The sequence below is a fragment of the Lethenteron reissneri genome, chromosome 8 (assembly GCF_015708825.2).
Source record: "Lethenteron reissneri isolate LAM-NWPU_2019-01 chromosome 8, ASM1570882v1, whole genome shotgun sequence".
NCBI lineage: Eukaryota > Metazoa > Chordata > Hyperoartia > Petromyzontiformes > Petromyzontidae > Lethenteron > Lethenteron reissneri.
The window spans coordinates 3,375,211-3,399,192 of record NC_083786.1 but is presented as its reverse complement, the minus strand read 5'-3'; the positions used below and the strand labels follow the sequence as shown (position 1 = coordinate 3,399,192).

Below are 23,982 nucleotides of genomic sequence, written 5' to 3'. Positions count from 1 at the left end.
TGCAATACAATTATTTCTATAAGCGAATTGGATGAAAGTTCTGTTGACCGGCGCTATGGTTTTCGAGTGTTTGACTCGCAGTTGAAATCTTGAGTGGTAAAACATCCTGGATAGTGAATGACTAAAGCCCATCATTTTAATTTGAGCACTACTTTCTGGGACATCATCAGTAGTTCCTGATTGAGAATTGTCCCCCGCAATGGAAATGTGCATGTTCCACCTCTGAATCAGTATTGCTAACTCGCTTATTTTATCCTCGTAATAATAATAATTTGAACTCGTAACATGCCGCACAGCAAACTTTCCCTCTCAATAGATGAGAGCGAGAAAGACTCAGAGGAGCGAGCAATCGCGAACGAGCAGTAAGGCGGCCACGCGGTGAGCCAGCACCGGCAATTGTCCAAGTTCTGCAGTCCCTTATGTGCCAAGGTGGTATCGGGCAATTAGCGGGTGTTTACATGTGGGAGGAAACCGCGGCATCCGGATACAAACCCACGCGTGCTGAGCGTTGCAAGCTTTGAATATTTTTGTTACTTTGAACGAGCCAAATTCCACTTGCGTATGTTTTTCGCTCCGTCGTTCCGCGTGGTATTGCTCTCGGGCGCGTGTTTTGGGATCTACCACCTGTTGTCCGGCATGATGTTCTTGACGTTTTGCTCCCAGCACGTGGAGTTACGCTGAAGCCATCCGTGGGGGAAGCTCCCAGCGCGTTGAGCGGAGCGCAACTCGTCGGCTCAATTGGTCAATCATCTGAGCGTAGACTCAAGCCCATTTCGGCATCAGCAGATTGTATTATTCAACTCCAGCAATACCCCGGTTTACATTGGAGATGCGTTCCTGCATGCGTCCCAACGACGTAAATGGAAGCGATATGCAGGGTAGGATGTCGAGGCGAAGGCTGAGGAGCGACGCACAACGAAAAAGGACGGACGATGCCGTCAGCGACGTGAGAGTGGGTTGAGGCGACGCAAAATCAGGTAGTGGCATTAATAAATCAAGTAACAACGTTAAAAGGGGAGACATGAATCGGGGTATTACCGTATTACTTTATCTTGACAACTTATACAAGTTCATGGTTTTCTTGTCTTGGTTAATCAACCTGTCTTAGCCATAAGAGCAGTTGCCATAGCATTACGAACGGGTAAGACATGAGTAGGTTTCGATAGTTTTTTTTTTCAAATCTTCGCAATGATGCTTGCGAAATGATGGGAAATTACCTCTTATGTTATAGCTGTAAGCTTGCATCTGGCATCACCACGTAGAGTTCTACACACTGTGGGTGTCACCAAAGTTCAAGGTTCAAGCAAAGCTCGCAAGTATTATTAAGTTTCGTCATGCACGTGAATATTTTTTTTTTAGGTTGCAAGAATGCCTCGCTACACAGAGGCAGGGCGTAATGCTGACAGCAACCCCCGAGTTAGTGAACGGGTCTGAAAAAAAAAGTACCTTTTCAATTTGTTGGTCAAATGCTTTGCTATTAGCACGTTGGAATTTCACTTAAAAAATTTCAAATTTCTCAAATTGTAATACTGATTATTTACATCAAATGGATCAAGATAGACATCTTAGATGAATAATATGTAAAACTAGATAAATATCCCCCATGTTACCTTTAACATTCTGTAGGGGCAAATGCTGTTAGTGAGCACCTATGAAGGCCGACATGGCACACGAGGGGGTGCATTTCCAGCACCACACCCGGCCGCCTTTGTCTCCCTAGTGGCGATGTTGTGTGCAAAACAATGCACTTACACTCATTATTTGTGCTTCTCTGAGACGTTTGGCTGAATGAGAGTTCGATTCCCGCTCACGGCGAACACCAGTGACGATTATTTGAACCAGTCTAGGACCTCCTCTCGGTCGACTCAGCCTCAAATAAGTACCTGGTGTGGTGAGTAAATATCGCCGCTGGGGAGACAAAGGCGGTCGGGCTTGGTACTGGCCATCCACCCCCTCGTGTGCCGTGCCAGCCTTCATCGGTGCTACTCGTTAACAGCACTTGACCCAACAGTCTGTTAAGGCTCTGTGGGGGATCTTTGTCTTTGTCCCACTTGTCTCTCGAGGACATTTTTCCATGACGCTGTTTTTTTCTGAAACGCCGTTAATCTCATTGTGTACTCAATGGTATTTTATCTTTGTCTGCACTTTTTCAGCTGTTGGGAATTATTGTTGGCTGGAGATATTCAAACTTTTGATTGTTTCAAACACTCTTCTGTGACTGCCTTCGAGTTATTCCTGGGTGGCTTCACTCAATCAGAAGGGCTCCGAGTCAGAACTCTCAGCACAGGGTTGAGTCGGCACATCTTCTTCGTCAGCGTCAGTAGCACGAGTGCTGCTTTCTAGAATAATAAACTTTTATTGCCACTTTAATCGACTGAACCTCTTCTTGGTTCTTTCGGTAAAGTCACGTAGAAGGGAAGTAATAAAATAATAAAAATAAAACATAATTAAATAATTCTCACGACGTTTCGGCTACAACGCAAGCAGCCGTCTTCAGGTGAAGAATGAGACACTGCCAAGCTAGGAGCTTATATATAAGCTGAGTTGGAGGTGGAAGATGAGCGCCTTAACAAAAGAATGTCAGCTTATATATAAGCTCCTAGCTTGGCTGTGTCTCATTCTTCACCTGAAGACGGCTGCTTGCGTTGTAGCCGAAACGTCGTGAGAATGATTTTATTATGTTTTATTTTTATTATTTTATTACTTCCCTTTTACGTGACTTTACCGAAAAAACCAAGAAGATGAATCCCTGCAGTCACGAAAGCTTTAAATCGACTGAACCTCGTGAATGCAACGTGGAATTTCAACCGCTGACTCCGGACCACCACCAGAGATGATCGCTGTCACCATTGCCTGTTTGCTGAAACACACTTTTAATTCGCGTTGACTTCATGCGATTGTGAGAATATACCACACTATTGAAAGGGCTTTCCAGTGGAAGTCTTTTTTTTTTTAGATTTGAACATATTTTTCCATTGATCGCATAATAGGAAAAACAATCATTGGTAAATAATATTTTCCAATGCCAATCGCTTTTGATTGGGATCCTTAGTCCTGTACCATTCCTTCTCTACCTAGCTGCCCATTTCCACTTTTTTTATTCATTCCGCCCATTCACCAAAGCTGTTCTAACCATAATTAGTTACCCCCCCCCCCCCCCCGCGTTATATAATCAGGCGGGCCCACGTATCCTGTCGGTCGCAATTGTAATTGATGTAACACCCATTTAATTCACGATGTGCACATACGGGAAGCACGTGTCTGAGCCGACCACAAATTTCGCAACAGCTGGAACGAGGCCCAAGCGAGAAATAGTGGGGGCTCTTCGGTCGTGCAGGGAATTGGCTCTGCCAAAAGCGCTCCGGTGGCTGGCTTACGATCCGTGTTGGGGAGTGGGGGGGGGGCAGCTAACGTGCAATGCAATCACCAGAGCAAAGACAGAGAGCGGCCGAGTATCCCGAGTCTCGGTAACCGCGCTCCGCTCTGGCAAGAGGGGAGTGGCACCAGAAACACGCAGAGAGATAGAGAGAGAAGGAGACAAACAAAAAAACGTAACGAAGAAGGCCTCTGTCTATTTTTACTGGCAAATGCAAACTGGAGTAGAATGGCTCCTGTCTGTGCCCGCGACACACAGTGTGTTATATATAACCGAGACCGCCGCACTCCGTCCAACGGTGTCTGTCCGGGAATATTTATAGCCGCCCGAAGCCGATAACAGCTGCAGCTAAAGCACCACCAGCGGCGTGTGTGCGAATAACGGAATCGCAGCTCTTGCGCGCATCTTGATTGTATTGTGTTTGAGCGCTCCTAAATTATCATCTGACACCCCGTCCATATGTTTGCTGGACTGTAAAGTTGTCCGTGTGTCCTGTAGCGCACGCGTGTGTGTGCGTGTGTGGGCTTGGCTTTTTGTTAATGTCTCTCCTGCCTTGCGATAAAACGGCACGCGGTGGCACTTAGCTTGGTTGCCAAAAACTTGCTCTGGGTTGGAAAGCAAAACACATCCATGTGGGCATTGTTGCTTACACTGCAGGTGTTACCGTCTGCTGTGAAACTGATGTTCATGTAATTTCGCAAGAGTTGTTAACTTGTGTCCGGTCGTGCTCAGCTCCATCCATATCTCAACTTGGAAGATCACCTACAAATTAGCACTTAGATTAATATAATGCAAAATAATAACTGCATTTCTCCTTCCACAGCTACCGTTACGAAGAGGTAAATACTTTTAATGCGCTGTCGATATTGAAAAGCAACTTTATTTTAATTTGATTATGTGGTCAATATTTTAACAATTGCAAGATGTAAGCACGTTCACTTTCGCGCGAGCATGCATGAATGCGTAGTTTAAATACACTTCCAAACTTATTCAAACCTGTTGTTTTGGTTTCATGAACATAGCCATCAGGCTCAGATATTTTATTGATTTAAAATATTGCTGATTGAATATTCATTTTAAGTGGTTATCTCATGAAGGACTGATCCCCTCCACAAGAATGTGGAATTTCCTCCGCTGGCTCAGGACTACCAATGTAAATAATTGCACACCCGTTGTTTGTCGGACAGATGAGACGCTGGGACTTGGCTATTTTTAAACAGTCTATACGTTTCAAGAGGTCATATTTGTCATCCCTATACATCGAGACCTGAACTTTGAGTACAGCGAGTGTGGCAAGAGGAGCCGTGGTTATGTGATATTGGACGCTCTGTAAAATACGAATCCAATAGTCCACTCTGCGACAACATGCACAAGAGCATACGGTGCAAACAAATGCTCAGTGTACCGTGTTGTCGTCTGCAATATGGTGTTTGAATATCTGCAAGTGGCACCGTCGCGTTATGCAGAGGAAGTTTGGCATCCCAGGAAATTAGGAAGATAACAATCACACCTGCAAGACCCGTGCATTGTCCAGCCACATCCACCTTTTCTTTTTTTTACTAATTGGCCGTGTCGGGTTGTGGTGGGTTTAACGACGCATTTATATTTACGCGAACTAACCCAAAAACCTCTATCGTGGATAATACTGGCCGCGACAGCCTACGTGTCAAACTGTTGTTATTATTTTCGGTATAAAATCTGTGCACAGTTCATATTTGTTTCAGAGCTCAGAATTTGAACATTCAAAGTCAACGAGTTTTCGGTGAGCATTGGGGCAGATTTCACCTCCATTGACGGGGTTCAGAGTGGGGGGTGGCTGACTGCCTGAGCCATCAGTGAAAGGTCTAAAAACCCACATCACGGGGCCAGTATTGCATCTCCGTAAGCGTGGTGCTGCTCGCGAGCTGCGTTTCTGGAGGCATTGTGAGTTGACCCCCCCTCCCCGCCCGGCCATTGTTTCAGCTGGAAATCTTCCCACTGCGATTCAAGCTCTCTCAGGCTCTCGATCCAAACACAGCGTCAGCCGGCACCGCTGGATAGAGCATTGCGCGAGAGATAACGGATCTCCTCTGGGGTAAGGTAAAAAAAAAAGAGAATAGCGGCGGGCATTTGATTGATTGGTGAGAGAAATTCCGACGCAATATTACTCTCACAAATCCGCCACTTCACACGCGGACCCTAATGCGTCCTATTTCCTTTGGGGTACCAGCAACGTTGATCCCTCCTGGCAGCCGCCGGCAACCTCCCTCGTGTCGAGGATTTTTTTTTCTTTTCCCGAAACAATAAATGCAGCGAAACGTGATGGCGAGCTATCAGGTAATGGATATTGAAATCATACGCGGGACGTATTTCACAAGGGCAGTAATACCAAAAGTGTATCACAAATGTACGAATGAAATCCTTTTAGGCACGGTATGTAATCTTTAAGTGCGCTGTCGCAAAAAAAAAAAGAAGAACGCTATCAAAGAATTCCACGGTGGAATGCCTGGGAGGACGCAGTGTGGCCAAGAGAGGCAGGGTGCGGGATAATCCTTGAGTAAATATGGACGGGGCGTAGGACACGTGCCGTACACAGCGCGGGGTATCGGGTGCGGGTCGCGCGCGCGCGCGCGAGTTCGTGCGCGCGCGACCCGCACACGCGCGCGCGTGAGCTCGTGCGCACGAGCGCGCGCGTGCGGGGTGCAACGGCGGCGCTGTTAAGCGCACTCGTGCGCGCGCTCGTAAGCTCGCCCCGCCCCCCGCCCGCCACCCTCCTCTGGCGCGTTCGCGAGCTGCGGGCGCGCGTGCGTGTGTGTGTTTGCGTGCGTGTTTGCGTGTGTGTTTGCGTGTGTGTTTGCGTGCGTGTGTGTGTGTGCGTGTGTGTGCGTGTGTGTGTGCGTGTGTGTGCGGTTTTGTGTGTGTGCGCGTTCGCGTGTGTGTGTGTATGCGTGCGTGTGTGCGCGTGTGTGTGCGCGCGTGTGTATGTGAATGTGTGCGTGTACATGTGTGTGCACGTGTGTGCGCGCGTGTGTGCGCGCGCGTGTGTGTGTGCCATTGTTCTCAACGGGCACGGCCGTGATCGCGGTGCGCATGATATTGGGCTTTGAACGGCGATAATTAATCTGTACTGGTACTACGACGTACTGAATGTGGTGTGTAGCAATAAGCGCGCGAAATGGTTATGTAAACTGGATTCATATTGAGAACGTCCCACTGTGTGTGTGTGTGTGGGCATGCATAGGATTTAGGGGTGAAGCGGTGATGTAGCGGTTCGCACACTGCGCTACGAACCCGGCGACCCGAGTTCGATTCCCTCTCACGGGCAACACCGGTAACGATGATCTGAACCGATCCTTAGATCGACTCGGCCTCAAATTAGTACTTGGTGCGGTGTGTAAACATCGCCACTGGGGAGACAAAGGCGGCCGGGTGTAGTGTTGGCCACCCACCCCCTCGTGTGCTGTGCCACCCTTCATAGGTGTTTGCTAACAGCACTTTCCCCAAACGTGTTCTATGGGGGTGGGGAGGGGGTGTCTTTGTTTAATAGGGTGAGAAAATGTGGCTTGATCATTGGCTTCAGTAGAATCTAAACCAGTCCTGGACCGCTCGTGTAATGAATCTGGTGTGGCGTTAACACGGCTGAAAGCATTGCACGTGCGATGTAGTCGTCACCTGACATGCATGCAAGGCATGATGGGAGCCAGTTGGGCCTTCCCGCTGTTTATGAGTTCACGTTTGTGCGTTGTTAAATCTGTGCGATTTTAACACTGGAACTCGGAAGGCTGAACATGGAATATTTATGTTAATTTGTATTATAGATGAGAGTCATAAAGTGTGGTTAGCATGCAAAGATACAACATTCAGATTTCATTCTCTGCTTTGCATATTAGTCTGTAACTGCTGGACCACAATGATTTGGTAAACAACTTCCCATAGGTTAAGATCATTAGATCATCATCGTCAATGCTTTTGATGCTAACACTTGTTTCTAAGCTTTTTTGCAAAATCCTGCAAGTGTGGCATAGTCAACAGCTGACCTACAATGTCAGCACTAACAGTGTCCCATAATTCTGGCTTCGGGTCTAGCGACTGACCCCTGTGTGTCCTGTCTCAGGAACCGGCATAGCTCCGTTCTGCGCGTGGCCCACTTAATCACGGTCCCTCTCTGTATAGACCTCAAAGGAGCACCATCCCACGTAGAGCAGTTTTGTTCAGAGATTGGGGATACTTTCGCCGATAAGACATAATCAATGTGAGGGCCGCCACACAGCCCGCAAGGGGTGTTGTCATCAAGGGCCACCAGTCGCCCACGGGCCTTGCAATGAAGAACACTAACGTCAATGAAGAAAGGTTTTTGGGCTAGATCGCGTAAATATATAAATGTGTCGTTAAAACCCTCCACCACCCGACACAGCCAACTAGAAAGGGTTGTCACGTAAACAGAACATGCCAATTCGTCACTAGTACAGCACACCGGTGTGTTGGAGAGCCCAGCCACAACATTTACAATCTGAGTACGACGTTTCGCCAGTAATTACAACGAGCTTCATCAGGCGACAGCCAGTTGGCTGTGTCGGGTGGTGGCAGGTTTTAACGACACATTTATATATTCACGCCATCTAACCCAAAAACCTCTATTATGGAAGATATTGGTCGCGAAAGCCTGCTACGTGTTAAACTAAAGAAAGGCCTGTTGCAGTCACTCTAGAAGTAGTTCTACAGTGTCTTCTTCTGAGGCTATTTGTCGACATTGTGTGACGCTCTGCAGACTGTAGGCATTCCGGAAGTGAGCGTATCGGCCTCGCCACGTAACTCCAGTGGCACATTTGGGATATAAATTGTGTGGTAGATGGAGCACGTGGCTTTCAAGTATGTCGGTTATAAGTTAAAATCGTGGTTGGGAATCAAATCAACGGCCATCCCCCTAAGAGCAGAACTGTCCAAAACGCGATCCGCGGGCCAAACCTCTGCCTCAGCCGACTCATTTAATCCGACCCTGCGGCATCATTTAAACTTGTCGTTAAAAACCGCCCACCAAGGCTTTGAAATTAAATTAAATTAATAAAGTTAATTATTCACACGACGGTGTGAAATAATTATCTTAGTCATCCTTGTCAGGGTAGGAGGGGCGGGTGGGCGGGCCGGGGGGAGGGGCAGTTCGGTGGGGATGCGGCACAGCACCCCCATGTGCTGTACATCTGTGAAAAGAGCTTCATAGATCATCGGATTTGTCCAGGATAAATCAAGATTCTGATGATTCTCTCTCCGAAGATCTTTCCTATCGCCCAGTCTCTTCTCATTGCAACTCTCGCCTGTCTCGGTGGCGAGAAGTTAACCGTCGCCCGGTATGCAGGAGGTCGTGGGTTCGATCTCGACCCTGACGCCTGCTGTATATTTAGAGTTTGCGTGTCTCTCTCTCTCCCCGTGGTGGCGTGGATGTTTCTCTGGTCCTCCGGCTTTTCCCTCCACATTTAGAATCAACGTGCGTTTGGAGTATTTGGCTGTTATAAATTTCTATGAGATATGCCACTTTGTCGTTTGTGGCCACAACGCTTCTGAAAAATAACTTTATAGCTCAATAAGCCTTACCTGATGAAATAAATAAATAGAGGAAAAAATCCCATTTAAACATATTTACCTCTCTTAACCTTTTCCTGTTCCGAGACATTTGAAAGTTGCAGAGTGGGTGTTCTGTTTACCTCTGAATTTCAGAAGGTGCATGCGGCTCAGCGTCCATTTTATTTAGAGAGGCATAGCTCCATTGTTTTTTTAAAGGCATTGCACTCACTTAAGAGAACTGTAGCGACACGACCGCATTCAACGATAGTTTGTACCAAACTGTGCCACACGCCCTCCCGCATGGCCTTGTGGGAGCCTCGGTACCCGTTAAAGTTATTTTATTTCAGTTTTTCTTCCGGCTTTGTTTTGATGACATATACACACGTCATCTGAACGGGATAAGCATTAACATCTCTTCTGAATATTACACCTCTCCATCTCTCTCATATATCTTATCAATTAGCCAATGTGTACATGCCTTCATAGATTGAAAATTAAAGATAAGCCACAGTTGTGCAGCTGTGGCCATGCAACCAGAACTGTGGATCATATAGTACACCTACAGAGATACACATGGAGACAAATAAGGAAGCATCGGGATTCATTAAAGACAAGCCACAATGGTGTTGATTGTCGAAATGCATCCCAAACTTTGACCGTACAGTGAGTCAGTGTGGTCTGCGCAACTTCAACGGAGAAACAGCAAAACTGCACGGATTCTTTCTCCTGAAGCCCTCACGTGGCGAGCAGACCTCGACATTGGCAATTAGCTCCTGAACATATTTCCACGTGCAAGAATAAAATCAAATCTATCTTACGTTTCAAGTTTTCAAGTTCATTTATTAGGTATAGCCCTGTGAGCCATTCGGCTCTTGAATCGGGCGCAACCGCAACAAAGAAAAAACATGAACAAGAAAACATCTTAAAGTGACTAAGTGACTATGTGCAAACTGAAAATCCAGGGAAAAAACCCGGCAAAAATTCCATATCTCTGCTAAATATATCTATTGCCTCGTTTATGTCTTGCGAATACACCCCTCTCCAATATCTCTTAAAGGTCTTCTGAATGCATCTCATTCCTGTAGCTGTATGGACTTGTTGGCAATGTTTGAGGCTCGCGGCTCTCTGCTTGTTAGCCAATCCACCTCCTCAATGCAAAATATTTAGACATCTCCATACCTGTCAACCCATACGGTTTACCCATTTTCTTGTACAGGGAAATTAAGTTTTCAGGTCCATACGGCATACAGCCATTTTAATACGGGCAAAAATGTGTCTATTTGTTTGTGTTTCTCCCTTGTGGTGGGACTTTGTAGGGTGACCCTTGAGATTGATAAGGGGCAAGGGGTGACCAATAAGGTCTGAATTGGTCACTAATAAGGTAAGGCACTGATAAGGGGTTGACAGGTATGCATCTCTGCTCTAGAGGGGTAAGCAAATGAGTTCCACCTTGTGGGAGGACATCACTTCTGGCAAAGGAATGTGGAATTTCCATCATGTATTCAAAACTCTGAACACAACGTGACAGGGACTAAGTCACGCTCGCTTGGGTAGGAAGGCATTTCGACTTTGAGAAAGAAAGTTAATTGAACGCAAAAAAATCCACCTTATGCAATTATATCTTGGATGGGAGGTTGGGATTTTAACCCACGATCTTGAGCCGTTATTGGTTTAGTGCAGTCGTGTTCTTCATCACTGGCATTTGCTCTCTCACCCCATCCAGCCACCTTAAGTACCTGCCATTAGCCGTGACTCAAACAAATCCAGCTCCATTCCATCCGGAACTCGTGTCCTGCCCTGGGCTTCGCAGCAAACCGGAGTGCAGTGGCACGCACAGGTGCATTCCTAATTATCATTATATTTCACGGGCGAACAAAGAGCGCTAATTGGAGGCAAAGGATGATGAAAAGGATGATTAGGGTAGCACATGTTCACCACAGAGCACACGAGTGCATGTGCAAAGAATGCAAGTTGCTAAGCCACTCCAGTCATGGAGCCTCCACGTTTTTGGAGGAATGTTCGCAAGCACCTATGAAGGCCAGAACACAGCACACGAGGAAGTCGTAAAGTCATCACCATGCCCGGCTGTCTTCATCTTCCAGTTCTGCTGTTTGAATATTGCGCCTGGTACTCAAATATTCAAGTCTGAGTTTACTTAAAGGAGGTCTACGACCAGCTCAGATGTTCGCCATCGATGATCGGCCATGAGCAGGAATCTAAATCCGGCCAAGGGGTTCGTAGCACAGCACGCTGACCACTGCGCTACTGCACCCCAAAGGCACACGGACACACACGCGCACGGGTGCATACAAACACAAACGTTACCTGCGTAGGTTACGAGTGAGCGATAGCGCTCTCCGTGGCGAGGGGTGACGCTTCGACGCGGGTGGAAAACGTCTCGAGCAAGGTCTGTCGGTCGTCTCCACACAGGAGTCGATTTTGTCTCAAAAATCTCTCCGAATGTGGACATTGGTGTTGGTCATTGCCCGTGAGGCTCTTGGGTATGAGTGAATCCGAGTCGGTCACCTGCAGTCGAGATATAAGCTTCTCGAGTATAACACGTTGGTGGTCCTAGTCCAGTCACCAAATGCTGTAACGGCCACCAATCCATCTCCCTGGAGGTACGAGGGTTCTGTCTAGTGCTGCCCAACTGTGAAAACAGTGGCGCAGTGCCATCTCCGAGGGTTGACGTGACGCGGAAACTTGTTTGAGAGGCGCCATCGTAAAACATTCCTGCGGAGGGAGCTAGTAGGAACGTGAGGTTGCTCGGTCAATGGCCAGGGTCAACGGCGGCGTGGTGTATTCCGCAAATATGGCCGACTGTGAGGGCGGGCACAAGCCGGCGTGAGTAGGTTAAACGTTGAGTTTTATAAGGGCACCACGGGGTGACCAGCCCCTCCCCACCCAGCCCCCCCCCCCCACCCAGCCCCACCCCCCCACCCTCCCCACCCAGCCCCTCCCCACCCTCCCCTCTCCACCCAGCCCCAGCCCTCCCATTTTTGGATGCACGACGGACGGACGGACACAATAATCCCCTGTGGGCTGGTGTAACCAGGAGGTTCCTACCAGTATAAACACGTCATGTCACCCCACTGGAGACTGGATATTAATGTTGCAAAGGAAAACTTGGAGGTAGCAAATGACCGTGCGTTCCTGTGACCGCGTGAACGCATATCAGAAGCAAGCCAGAGCCGTCTTGCTAAAATGAGAGTAATGTGTCGGGGCTCATTTCTGCTCAGGTTTTGGTAACTTCGTGATCATCAGTGTGGGGTTCGGTCAAACAGGTTCATCAAGTGACCCGGGTTTCTTGAGTGACCTCTATTTGTGGCTTGAGTATTGGCACATTTATTGGCCCTTAATATCTCTAAGACATTTGTTTGTGTCTGGCATAGGATTTCTGAATGTAATCTCTACATTCTCATGGCAGGACCATAGCATTTGGTTGGCCAGGAAAGCATTGGTATGAATACATGAACAATAGCAACCGAATCTGGCCATAAATATATGTAGGCACATTGTTCTGCGACAGATCTTTTTTTACAATTTCCCAGCATTAATGGAGCTGTTACGATTGCATCGGCGTACTATTTAATGACAGCTATTACCTCCTTCAAGTATTCGAATTAATATTGTACTGTGCTGCAATTACGAAAAAAAATGCGATACGTCTCTACCCGAAGTTGCTCTGCTTAGTAGGCTTGGCTCGCAGTCAGAAGGCTGTGAGTTAAAATCCCAGACGGAGCAGTTGGATTCAACTCATTTTCCATCCAGCAGCTAGAGGAACCAATAAGTTGCATGTTGTATGAAGTCAGCAGAGGTTGTCTTTTGGGGGAAAAATGCCCTTGGCAATAGGAATGCGGGACCCGAGTGTTGGCTAAAGACAGCCGTTGAAGATGAGTGCCACCACATTGCATGTTAGCATCCAGGGTACCTCTGCAACGTTTGTCCGTGCCCGCAGCGGTGCGTGCGATGTCACGGTGAAGTTAACTCCCATGATGCACGGCTGCTTGCAACACGTGTCATAATCACTGATGTGCCAGCAGCGAGGCAGATATCATTTCGTTGCAACCCCGAGTTTTGATTGCCGGCGACGGCTATCATCAAGTGGCGGGTTCACCACCAACACGGAACTGACCAGCGCGGCGAAACGACCCTCATGACGAACGTGTTGCAGAGGGGGGGGCTTTCTTCAGCAGTGGATTGGTGAAGGGCTGCAAGTTAATATTATCATCAACATTACAGGCAGTGGTCCTGCTCTTTTCTTCATCCAAGGGTGCATTGCCCATCGTGTTATTCTAGTATCATGTAGGGCAGTGTTAATGACAGAGGTAAGGTTTTATGTTAGCGATAGCACACAACTGTCACTAGCAACTCGGTCCATAAAAAAAATGTGTACATGCATTAAGTAGTCAGATGTCATTATGAATGCTAAATATATATATTTAAAGGAAATTGACAATCCTGTTAATGATATTCATGTAAATGTATGTGTTTTAGGGATGGCACTAAGTATAATAATCTACTTTGTACACTGATTGTAAGGCGTGCTATTATTAGCTTATTGCTCATATGCATTGAATCTTGATATCAAACGACATCGCAGTGGTAGCCGCAAATTAGGAATGTATTTATTACAAACATGAATTGCAAATTCCAGCAAATACGCATACATTGGCATGCTTATTTGGGCTCACGTGCATCTTTGGACAGATTACATTAAATAACATTTTGTCACTCGCAAGATCAACGAGCACGAAGAGTAGAACGACTGAGCAGGTGACGCACTTCCTGCCGAACGGAGTCTGGGACTGATGAATTGGTCAAAGATGGGAGAATTGTTACGAACACTGCCGATTCAAGTTCAAACCGCGGGGCACTTGTCTAAGGCCGGATGTGTTGATCGTAGGGATCGAATGATTCACCCCCCCTCCCCCCCAAAGCAATTTTACTGTCGCAAATTCAGGGTCATTGTTTGAATCAAGAATGTATTAATTTTGCATCTGTACCATATTATGCAATATGAGTGCTGCTTTTGTGACGTATGCGTGTGCCTTCTCGCTCGTGTGTTCTATCAGACTGGAACTGCTGGACTGAAATGATTTGGTAAGCCACTTCCCATAGTCACGTAGAAGGGAAATAATAAAATAATACAACTTCTTGGTTCGTGACTTTACCGAAAGAACCAAGAAGATGAATCCCTGCAGTCACGAAAGCTTTAAATCGAAAAATAATACAAATTTTACATATTATTTCCCTTCTACGTGACTTTACCGAAAGAACCAAGAATATTAATCCCTGCAGTCACGAAAGCCTTAAATCGAAATTTCTCTTCCCATAGGTCAAGATAAAGAGATCATCATAGCCAATGCGTTTGATGCTAACACTTGTTTCTAAGCTTTTGCAAGATCTTGCAAGTGTCGCAGTCAACAGCTGACCTACAATGTCAGCTCTTAACAGTGTACCATGACTCTGACTTAAGGTCGAGCAAGTGACCCGTGTGTATCCTGTCTCAGGAACTTCCATAGCTTCGTTCTGCAGGTGGCCCACTAAACACAGTCCCTCTCTGTATAGACCTTGAAGGGGGACTACTCTCGCCGACAATTTAACGATCGCAAATTCTGGTCATTTTGCAACTGTGCCGTATCATGCGATATGAGTGCTGCACTGGGACGTAAGCGTATCCCGTCTCGCTCGTGTGTTCTATTTGGTCTCCTTTGTATTGCCGATCCCGGTTGTGCTGTCTCCTTTTTATTGTTTCTATTTGGACTGTATCCCTCTGTCTCATTTGTACTCTCATTTTGTCTCCTTGTCCATAATAACGTTTGTTTTGGGTGAGATCGCGTAAATGTGTCGTTGAACTTGCTTGAATCATCTGTCTCGTATTTTTTGGTTTGTATTTCGTTGTTTTTACGTTTTGCGTCACCTGTTCTGTCTCATTTGTATCGGCCATCCAATGAAATCACACGAGCAAATATTTTACATTAGACTCTCACGTGCATTATTTGATGCGCCACGAGCAAATAATCGAATGTAATCGATGAACTGAGACATTGTATGCTTAGTTTATAGTATCATCGCTGGTTTGCTAAGACAGCGTTGTTGGCCTTTTATGTCCTAATAATGTGTATCACGACGAAGAGGATTCTGGGAATTTGATGGCAGAATAGGGCAAGAAGCGTCGAAGTTTGGAATGAAATGTGGCTCGAAAGATCACAATGGAACAAAACGTGATTTATGTGTTTCCATTATGTATGAATGTTTCCATCGACTAATCCAGGCAACGGATTTAATTACCGTATTTGTAGCCTACCAATTTCAGATTAGTTTAGCTGGCTGATTTTTTGAAATTAACAAATTTTCGCGTGGATGAATTCGTTACATATTTTAAAATATTTACGGTAATACATTTATTTTCAGTTTATTGCCTGACAAACTTGTATTTAAACGGTTGCCATCGTTCAAGAGTTTTGACCAATGTGGAATGGAACCAATCCTTGTTTTGGTTTTTTTACGCGGGAACGTATTTGTAATCTCGCGAACACTTGCTTGCCTCTAAAAGCACAGGGCAGCATTTCCTCACCTCAGGACAAGCGAGAACTTTATTTATGTCCGCTGACCTATTTGTGCCCGTTGTAACTGTCATTTAATATAGGCCTCTGCGCAACCTTTTCGCGTATATTGGCTTACACGTTACTTCGGTCTCCCAGCGAGTCAGATGTGGGACACTTTTACTTTTTTAAATCCTTTATATTAAGTTTGCTTGCTTGCTTAGGACCGTGCAAATCTTTCGGTCGTTTTTTAACCCACTTCCCGTGATCCAATCGAGCTGGCATTTTTCACACAGACTCGTTGTGCGTGACAATGCATTTTCGTGAAAAATGTTTTCCAAAATTTGACATTGTTTAGGGGAAAATAAATAAATATTTAATTACCTATTGTTTAATGCTGCCAGACAATCATCTGACCCATAGGTGGCAGCCATCTCAAGCCAGAGGACGAGAGGACTCTAGCCGCCCCGATGCCACGCATATAAAGGATTTATAGTGAAAAACTTTGTTTTTACGGGTTATACTTGTTTTCCACGGATTTGTATATTGGCGGAAAACGTTGACGCCTCCCTCTCACGCTCCGCCCACTGGACGCCATCCAGCCAATGGCGCAAACCGAGTGGTGGGGGCTACAAATATATAGGTGGTGCATTTCTTGGGGTGGAATCAATCGCGCACGAATTACGCCATGCGGCATCCCCCCCCCCCCCCCCCCCAATTTTAAACAATGAAAACGGCCCTAAATTCAAAACCTCTGCAGATGGCCTCGTTCAGTTCTGTTGTGCTTTTGTTATTGCCTACGTTACAAATGTGATGAACGCACGAATGGGTTCCGAGCATTCGATTGATAATTGGTTTGTTTCGGGTTCGGTCATCGTGTAAGAATGTGTGTCGTAAAATTATCGTCGATTGATAAGAGTGTCACGTGACAGAAACGTGGCAAATTTATTACACGAAACATGTATGTGGCGCCACGGTGGCGAGATGTTAACTACCTCGCCTGGTATACAGGAAGTCGTGGGTTCAATCCCATCCCTGACGCCTGTATATTTAGAGTTTGTATGTTCTCCCCGTGGGTCGTGTGGATTTTTCTCTGGGTCCTCCAGTTTTTCCCTCTACATTTAGAATCAACATGCCTTCGTAGTATTTTGCTTCCATACATTTCCACACGATGATATAAGCCACTTTGTTGAGCTGTCATTTGTGGCTAGATGACTTCTGAAAAGGGGTTATGTAGCTCAATGGGCCTTACTTTGTAAAATAAAAATAGGTTCGTTTTCAGCTTTTAATTACTACTTCAACACATATTTACACGACCTAGCAGCTACGTATGGTGCAGAAAAAGTTCAACATACATACATCGATCATAGCCTACATATAACATCCCAATACTGTTTGGCATGCGTAATACTGAACAAAATAGCTCCATGAATTGGGCACGTTGACTTTTACTTGAAAATGAAACTTTTTTCCCCTTTAAATTATTTCCAAAATTGGTTTGTGAAATTCTGTTCACTTTAAATTGTAAAAATAAATATGATGAATGGTTATGTAGAACCACACATTTAATAAATGCACACACAGAAATCCATATTTAAATATTGAACCCCGTAACTAAAAGTAGGAGCGTATAATGAGGGAAATAACACACAACAAGGGCTGAATGAATTAATGAATGATGCCGTAAATTAATGATAAATGTGGAACTTAATTGCCTCTTAAACGTTGTCTCTGTAAATCATGTCCCAGTTCTCTCTCGCCACCTTTACTGTCTCCAGCGTATAATGTATTGAGGATCCACTCGTGACTCTGCTTGTGCGTGAACACAGTGTATGATGCCAACCAATCAATGCCCCTTATTTAATCACGAGGAAGCCTCCCCCTCTTAAACCTATTATCCCTTCTAGATTTGAAGCTTTCGTGACTGCAAGGATTCATATTCTTAGGTTTTTTCGGTAAAGTCACGTAGGTAAAAAATTTAAATTAATAAAAGTTAAATAAAAAATAAAATAAAAATCACGACGTTTCGGAGGCAACACAAGCTTCCGTCTTCAGTAAAGTCACCTACGTGACTTTACCGAAAAAACCTAAGAATACCTATTATCCCTGTTTGGAATGTGTACTGACATCAGCTCATTTGCAGATGGATCGTTACATTTTTGCAGGACAGTGATAGGCGATGGTGGTGGCTTGGAGAGGCCTTTTACCGATGTTTTCGCCCTCACGTGGTCTACAGGAGGTCGTGGGTTCGATCATGACCCTGACGACGCCGGTATATTTGGAGTTTGCATGTTCTCTTCCGTAGTCGCGTGGATTTTCCCTCCACACTTAGAAACATGCGTTTGGAGTATTTGGCTTCGATAAATGTCCACGTGATAAGCCACTTCGTTGAGTTTTCATTTGTGGCCAAAAAGAGCTATATAGCTTAGTGGGCCTTACCTGGTAAAATAAAAATAATTAGGATTGAACATGGGTTATGATGACGATGATGGTGATTGGCGGCCTGTGTTTAAAAACCCAGGAACCTCAGTTTGGTTCCCGTACACGGCTTACATCGGGTCGTGAGTAGTATCTAAACTTATGCTACCGCCCCTTCACCAACCTGCGCTAACCCAGCGTGGTGAAGTATCATCAAACAATTCCAGGGAGGCCATCGTCCATCGCTGGATTGACAAAGGGCTGTGAATTATAATCGTTATTATCATGAAAACAGTTGTGTATTTCGGTGTACAACTGAGTAGGAGGCATAATACATTTTTACAATTGTAAGGCGCATTTCATCCTTGGGCTGGCTAAGTTTAAGAAAATGTTTGGTCCCAAAAATAAATGTAGGTTTTCTCTCAGTTATTCATTAACTTGACCAATTTTTTTTTGATAAAGCATTTTTGCTGTTGCATTATAATTTTATCTCAACTCTTTTCAAGACAGAAGGCCCACCGGGCCCCATTCTTTGACGAACAAATGAAGACGGAGAAATGAAAGTAAAAAAAATATATAGCATTAAAACAGGGAGAACCAAAGGATTCACTCTATTATTGTAAAGTGAAAGGAAGTCCTTTAATTAAAAATTACCAAAAAAAACGCGACAGAGGAAAAAAACATTATATTGCAAGCTTTGGCTTCATGAGACCGAGATAACATTTCTCTAACAGCGCCGCCTGTAGAAAGCAGCAGCGCCCTCTGATCAAGCAGACAGAGGGGAGTGTGACGGAATATACAATTCGTAATGGCTCTGTGACACCCGCGCGCATGAATCATGTGCGGCATTAAAGATCTTTAATGTAGCCACTTAAAAGGATCTATATTAGGTGTGAGGCGGGGTGCCGAGGTGGGATGCACTGAGGTGGTGGTGGTGTCAGTGGGGAGGCGGTGGTGGTGTAGCGGTTAGCGCTACGCTGCGCTACGAATCTGGCAACCCGAGTTCGATTCCCGCTCACGCTCCTGGGTCTCCCCTAGGTTGACTCGGTCTCAAATAAGTACCTGGTGCGGTGCGTAAACATCGCCACTGGGGAGACAAAGGCGACCGGGCGTGGTGCTGGCCACCCACACCCTCGTGGTGCCGTGCCGGCCTTCATAGGTGCTCGCTAACAGCACTTGCCTCAACAGTTTGTTGAGGCTATCGTGGGGATATTTGTTTTCGGTGGTGATGGTGGTAGTGGTGGTGTTGGTGGTGGCTATGGGGTGAAGGATGAAGTGTTGCGTTTGTGAGAGAAAGAAAGGGCGGCAGCGGGGGGGGGGGGGTGCAAAGAAAATGGGCAGAGAGAGTTCGTAATGTGAGGGGACTTCCGTAGGTGGAAGGAGGTCCATTTTGTGAGGGGGGTGGCGTTGGCATGGGGAGGAGAATAAAAAAAATACACAGGCGAGAGAGAGAGAAAGAGAAAGGTGCAAGGCACTAAAGTAGTTTAATTTGACATTTTCGGCTAAAGGGGGGGGGGGGGGGGAATAAAATAAAAGAACGGAATTCAGAAATGCCAAGCCAGCCCCTCCCAACCCTGCCGTGTGTGAACTGCCCTCGGTTTCCTCCCGGCAATATCGCTAATGAAGTTTGTAATTAATTGCCATATTTAGGGCTGCTTTCTTTATTGGGCTCTGGGTAGCCGTTGACGATTAAACGGGTTTCTGCGGTCCATTCCCCGCTAACCCGGCGCACATTTTAATTGCGACTCCACGTGAAAAATGCAGCGTGGGGCCGCTCGCCCGCCCGCTCAACTGCCGCCACCACCGCTACACTTTGCCGCTGCTGCTGCTCCGTAATTACCCCGCGATGATATCTGCAGCACGGGGAAGATCTCCTTTAGTGCCCGCACACGCACTGGCGAGCTCTCTTGACAGGTCATTGGCGTCGAACATTTTTTGGCGTTGTTGCTTTTTTTTTCGCTCGTTGTGGGGTTGTTTGTTGTTGTTGTTTTTTTCTCTTCTCCTCCCCACCGTACGTTTAATGGATTTCCGCCGTCGTTTTTCTTTTTACGCGTACAGGATTCCCTCGTTATTCGCGAGGGGTACGTCCGGGAGATGCTCGCGAATTGCAAATCTCGTGGCTAATGATATTGGCCTACGAAAATCGATCTTTTTTAATTAATTACCTAAAATCAGTACATAAATAAGCTATTAAATGCATGCGAATTATCATGATAACACGACGGAATAAAAAATCGGTTATAATAAACATAAAGTAAAATAAAATGAATGATTAAACTATTACATAATAGTTTCTGAATTAACTTACCTTCATCTGATCGCTTTATCTCATCACATTCACATCACTTTATCTCTGATCACTTTATCTCATTACTTTCTCTCTCTCTCTCGACGCAGTTGTGTAGAGCTTCAGGTACGATTCGTGGATAGCCAAAATCGTGGACAGCAAGTTCGTGAGCAACGAGGGAATAGAAAAATAAAGTGTTTGTTATGTTAATATTACTTCATTTAGAAAACACTTGTCAACAATACTGCAGCCTGTAAAGGAAAATATAATCGGCTAAGTTTTGAGGCGACGGCCCTTCTTGGCAAGTTTTATTGACTCGTGTTTCTGTTGATTGTGTTTTGTGCACCACTGCCAATGCTGCAGTGGCATCACCAAATAATGTATGCTATTGAGGTATTGTTTTTGTTTAGGTTAACCGTGTTGTTTGTTATGCTGTGGCTTAACATATTTATGAAAAAAGGTCGGAAGGTTATTATGGGCAATGCCGTTGATGCCTCTACGCGCCAGTTTTGACAGATTCAATGAGGTAGTTTATCTTTTTTTCCACTGAAACAGATGCGTATTCAATCATCAGGCTTGCCAGCTTGTTTTATTATGTAATGGTGAAGGCTTTCGGGACAGCACTGCGGTTCACTCTGGGCATATGCGTTGCGTATTCCTGAGAATGAGGCATGCAGGTTCATGCCCTCTCTGTTTGGAGAATATCAATTATGTGTCACAGACACGGCATTAAAATAGCCGTCCACTCACATGCACAATATCCCACCACACTCTCTTCAAGAGCGCACCATTGTGTCGCATTTCCACGCCACATTAATCATGTGCAGGGGATAGCATTTTCTCTCAACTTTCTGCCAATCAATACTGCTCATACTCACTACCCCCTATCATTCAATTTCATTCTTTCTCATGCCCTCCTATCAATCTCACTCCTCCCTCCCTGCTGACCCTATCGCCTGGATTGACTCCAGGGTTTCCCTCGCTGTCATATTTCCCACTTTATCCCTCTGTTTGAGGTTAGTATAAATAAGTAGCTACGTTTGCTGTGCTGTAGCACTAAGCAGTCACCACTGAAACGCTGGCTTCAGGTCTGGCCAACCTCCAATGATGCAACCAAGTTTCCAAGTGTAACAAGTTCATGGCTTCTGTCAATGACGATGGCTTCTCACTGGTGAATTTGAAACAAAAATACAAATGTTTGTGTTTTTCAATCCATGGCCAGCTCAGCCTAGCTCTGATGGCTGATTTATGAATGCTCGCATTATTGACATGGGGCAAGCCTCTTCTTCACAGAGCATGAAAAGTCAAGCATTTTCCACCATTGGCTCCAGAATTAGCTCTCACGTATCTTCATTTTATATCACGTGATGCTGGTTTGAACGGGGTTCATGCAATGGCTTTGTTGAAGTTTTGAGACGCCACTTCTGAAAACCTGCGCCAACATCCTGGGCTCCCGTCTGAGGTTCGTTCGCGTGGACAGCAAGGTGGAAATATCTCAACCCAGTCGCTGTTAATTGATGGCGAAATCATACGATTATCAGCTCATATATTTACGTATATATGAGCTGAGAAGAAGCCGAGAAGACCATCCCCTACCCTGAGAAATATAAGCAAAGATCACTTTGATAGGTCAGAAACCCACTTTTCATATAAACCATCCTGCAGGCACCTAGTTTCATAGCCAGGTGGATGCACGGCGCATACAGTTGCTCTATAGCTGTGGGCTTGTACATATGCCACCAGAGTCAAATATCAGTGGAGGCATTGACATTGCAGCAGCACGTGGAACCATTTCAGCAATCATTCCTCGTGGACAAAAAGTGTGTGTGTGTGTGCCCTTGATAGAGTTACATCATTCATCACAACCTTTAATAATGGTCTTGGCTGCTCCGGGGTGTCAACAGAGAACACATCAGCTGGGCCAAAACTAGTTTCAATCTGTCGGTATAGGCACATAACTGAAACATATTGATGGGGTGTCTGATAAAGATGCCCAATGGGTTGGTGAGCTTTTGAAAAGTGTCTTATTTTCTGTCTTGCCAATTCACTCTTGACAAATGTAACTATCTGTGTCTCGACAATTTGGTCCTGGACTAACTGCCGAACTACTACACGTAGCAGTTTTGATCCTGGACTGTGCTGCAGAAATATGTACAATGATTTTGTTGAATAAGTGAAAAAAAAGATTTCGTGTTCAAATGAGCATTGAGGCGGTGCTCATGTTTGAGCCACTGGAGGAAATTCCACAAACCTATGGTGGGCGCGAGTCTCTCCATAGGAATTCCCCACAGATTAGTACATGTTTTATCGACCCCAGAGGGATGATGGGCTGAGTCAATCCCCAATCAAAATTTTAACTCACAACCGCCCACATTGTACATCTCTCTCACTCTACCCGCTCAGCTCACCTGGGTTGGATGTGGATGTGCGGTGTATTTTTACTGAAAGATCACTAATGGTTGAGCTCCTCCGTTTGGCATGGTTGGCTACGTAGGGTGCGAAAGAAGTTGAACACACACACGTACAACACTGGTCCTTCTGGTGATCATCCTAGATGGCCAATGTGTTGATATGCAAAACATGAACGGTTCCGATAAGAAAAGCCTTTATTTTGAAACTTTGCATGTTCCCTCTCCATACTTTGCTGTACATCACAAGGCTCGATGCGGTGGGGGGGGGGGGGGTTAGCTCTTTCGCCCGAGTGATTTACCAACCCAAAACTCGACTGTTGTTTAGATGGGTCTCCGCTTGTAACAGGAGATACTTGTTTTTCACATTTGGCCATGTGCGAGAGCGGCATTTGTCCACGGGAACCGTGGGCCAAATGATTAAATGGCGCGAAATGATTAAATGGCGCGAAATGAAACTCGGTACAGTTATAAATACGCGCGCGTAGATTAACTGAATAAGGTTTGGTACGTCTCGGGTTTACATTGTAGAATGCACATTTGAAGAAAAACAATAACTAGATAGAGATTTATTGCACTCTTGTGTGTATATATTTAATCTGCCCTCAATCAAAGCGGTGTGCATCTGCTGCCTAAATGTAGGCGTATTACCTTTCAGTTTAAATCCAATTTTTTGTGTCCACTGATCAACGCAGCCAATCATCCCCTCCAGAAATGAATAATGAGCGACTTCGTGGAACGCCAACAATAGTTGCCCTAACCCGAGACCGTGGACAGTTTCCATCGTAGGAACATAGAAGTACAACCGCTGTTGGCCCAGGCTCCCCGATTCATATTGACGGCCAATCTCCCACCACTCTTCTCATCCACACATTTGTCAGAATGTATATAAACAGATAGAATGCGTTTGCTCACCATGGTCAGCGCATTGGACCTGCAATCCGACGGTCGACGGTTCGATCTCCCATTGAAACGATGGCGCAAGTTTCTTTCAAATCCCACCCGCCTCTGTCCAGCGAGCAGTATTAACGAGTGCGGCACAGTTAGGCGATCGGCAGGTCAGGTGTGGTGGGGTAAGGTGTGGGAACTTCCACCTCTTACAAAGACAGTTGGCCAATGTGGACGAATAGGCCAAATCCTTGCTATGGGGGGCTATTTGGAGCTCCCCTCTAGTGGAATCCCCCCCACCCCCTCCCCCCCAATCGGCTCTGTTCACCCAACAGTATACAGTATAATCATAATTACAGCTTTATGTAATGCCATTCATCATGCAATCTCAAGGTGCTTTACATCAATAGCAATGGGATAAGGAAGAATTGGCCCGAGGCTAAAATAAGAAACGCTTTCTGAAAGAGGAGTGATTGTCGGTGGTAGTTGAAGGTCCCGACCGAACCGGACTCCCAGACT

At 45.7% G+C, this 23,982-nt stretch overlaps 1 protein-coding gene across 1 annotated transcript in view; it reads left to right on the top strand.

Annotated features, from left to right (window-relative positions):
- Nucleotides 1-23,982, top strand: part of LOC133360020 (estrogen-related receptor gamma-like) — a 305,356-nt gene that overhangs the window by 141,869 nt on the left and 139,505 nt on the right.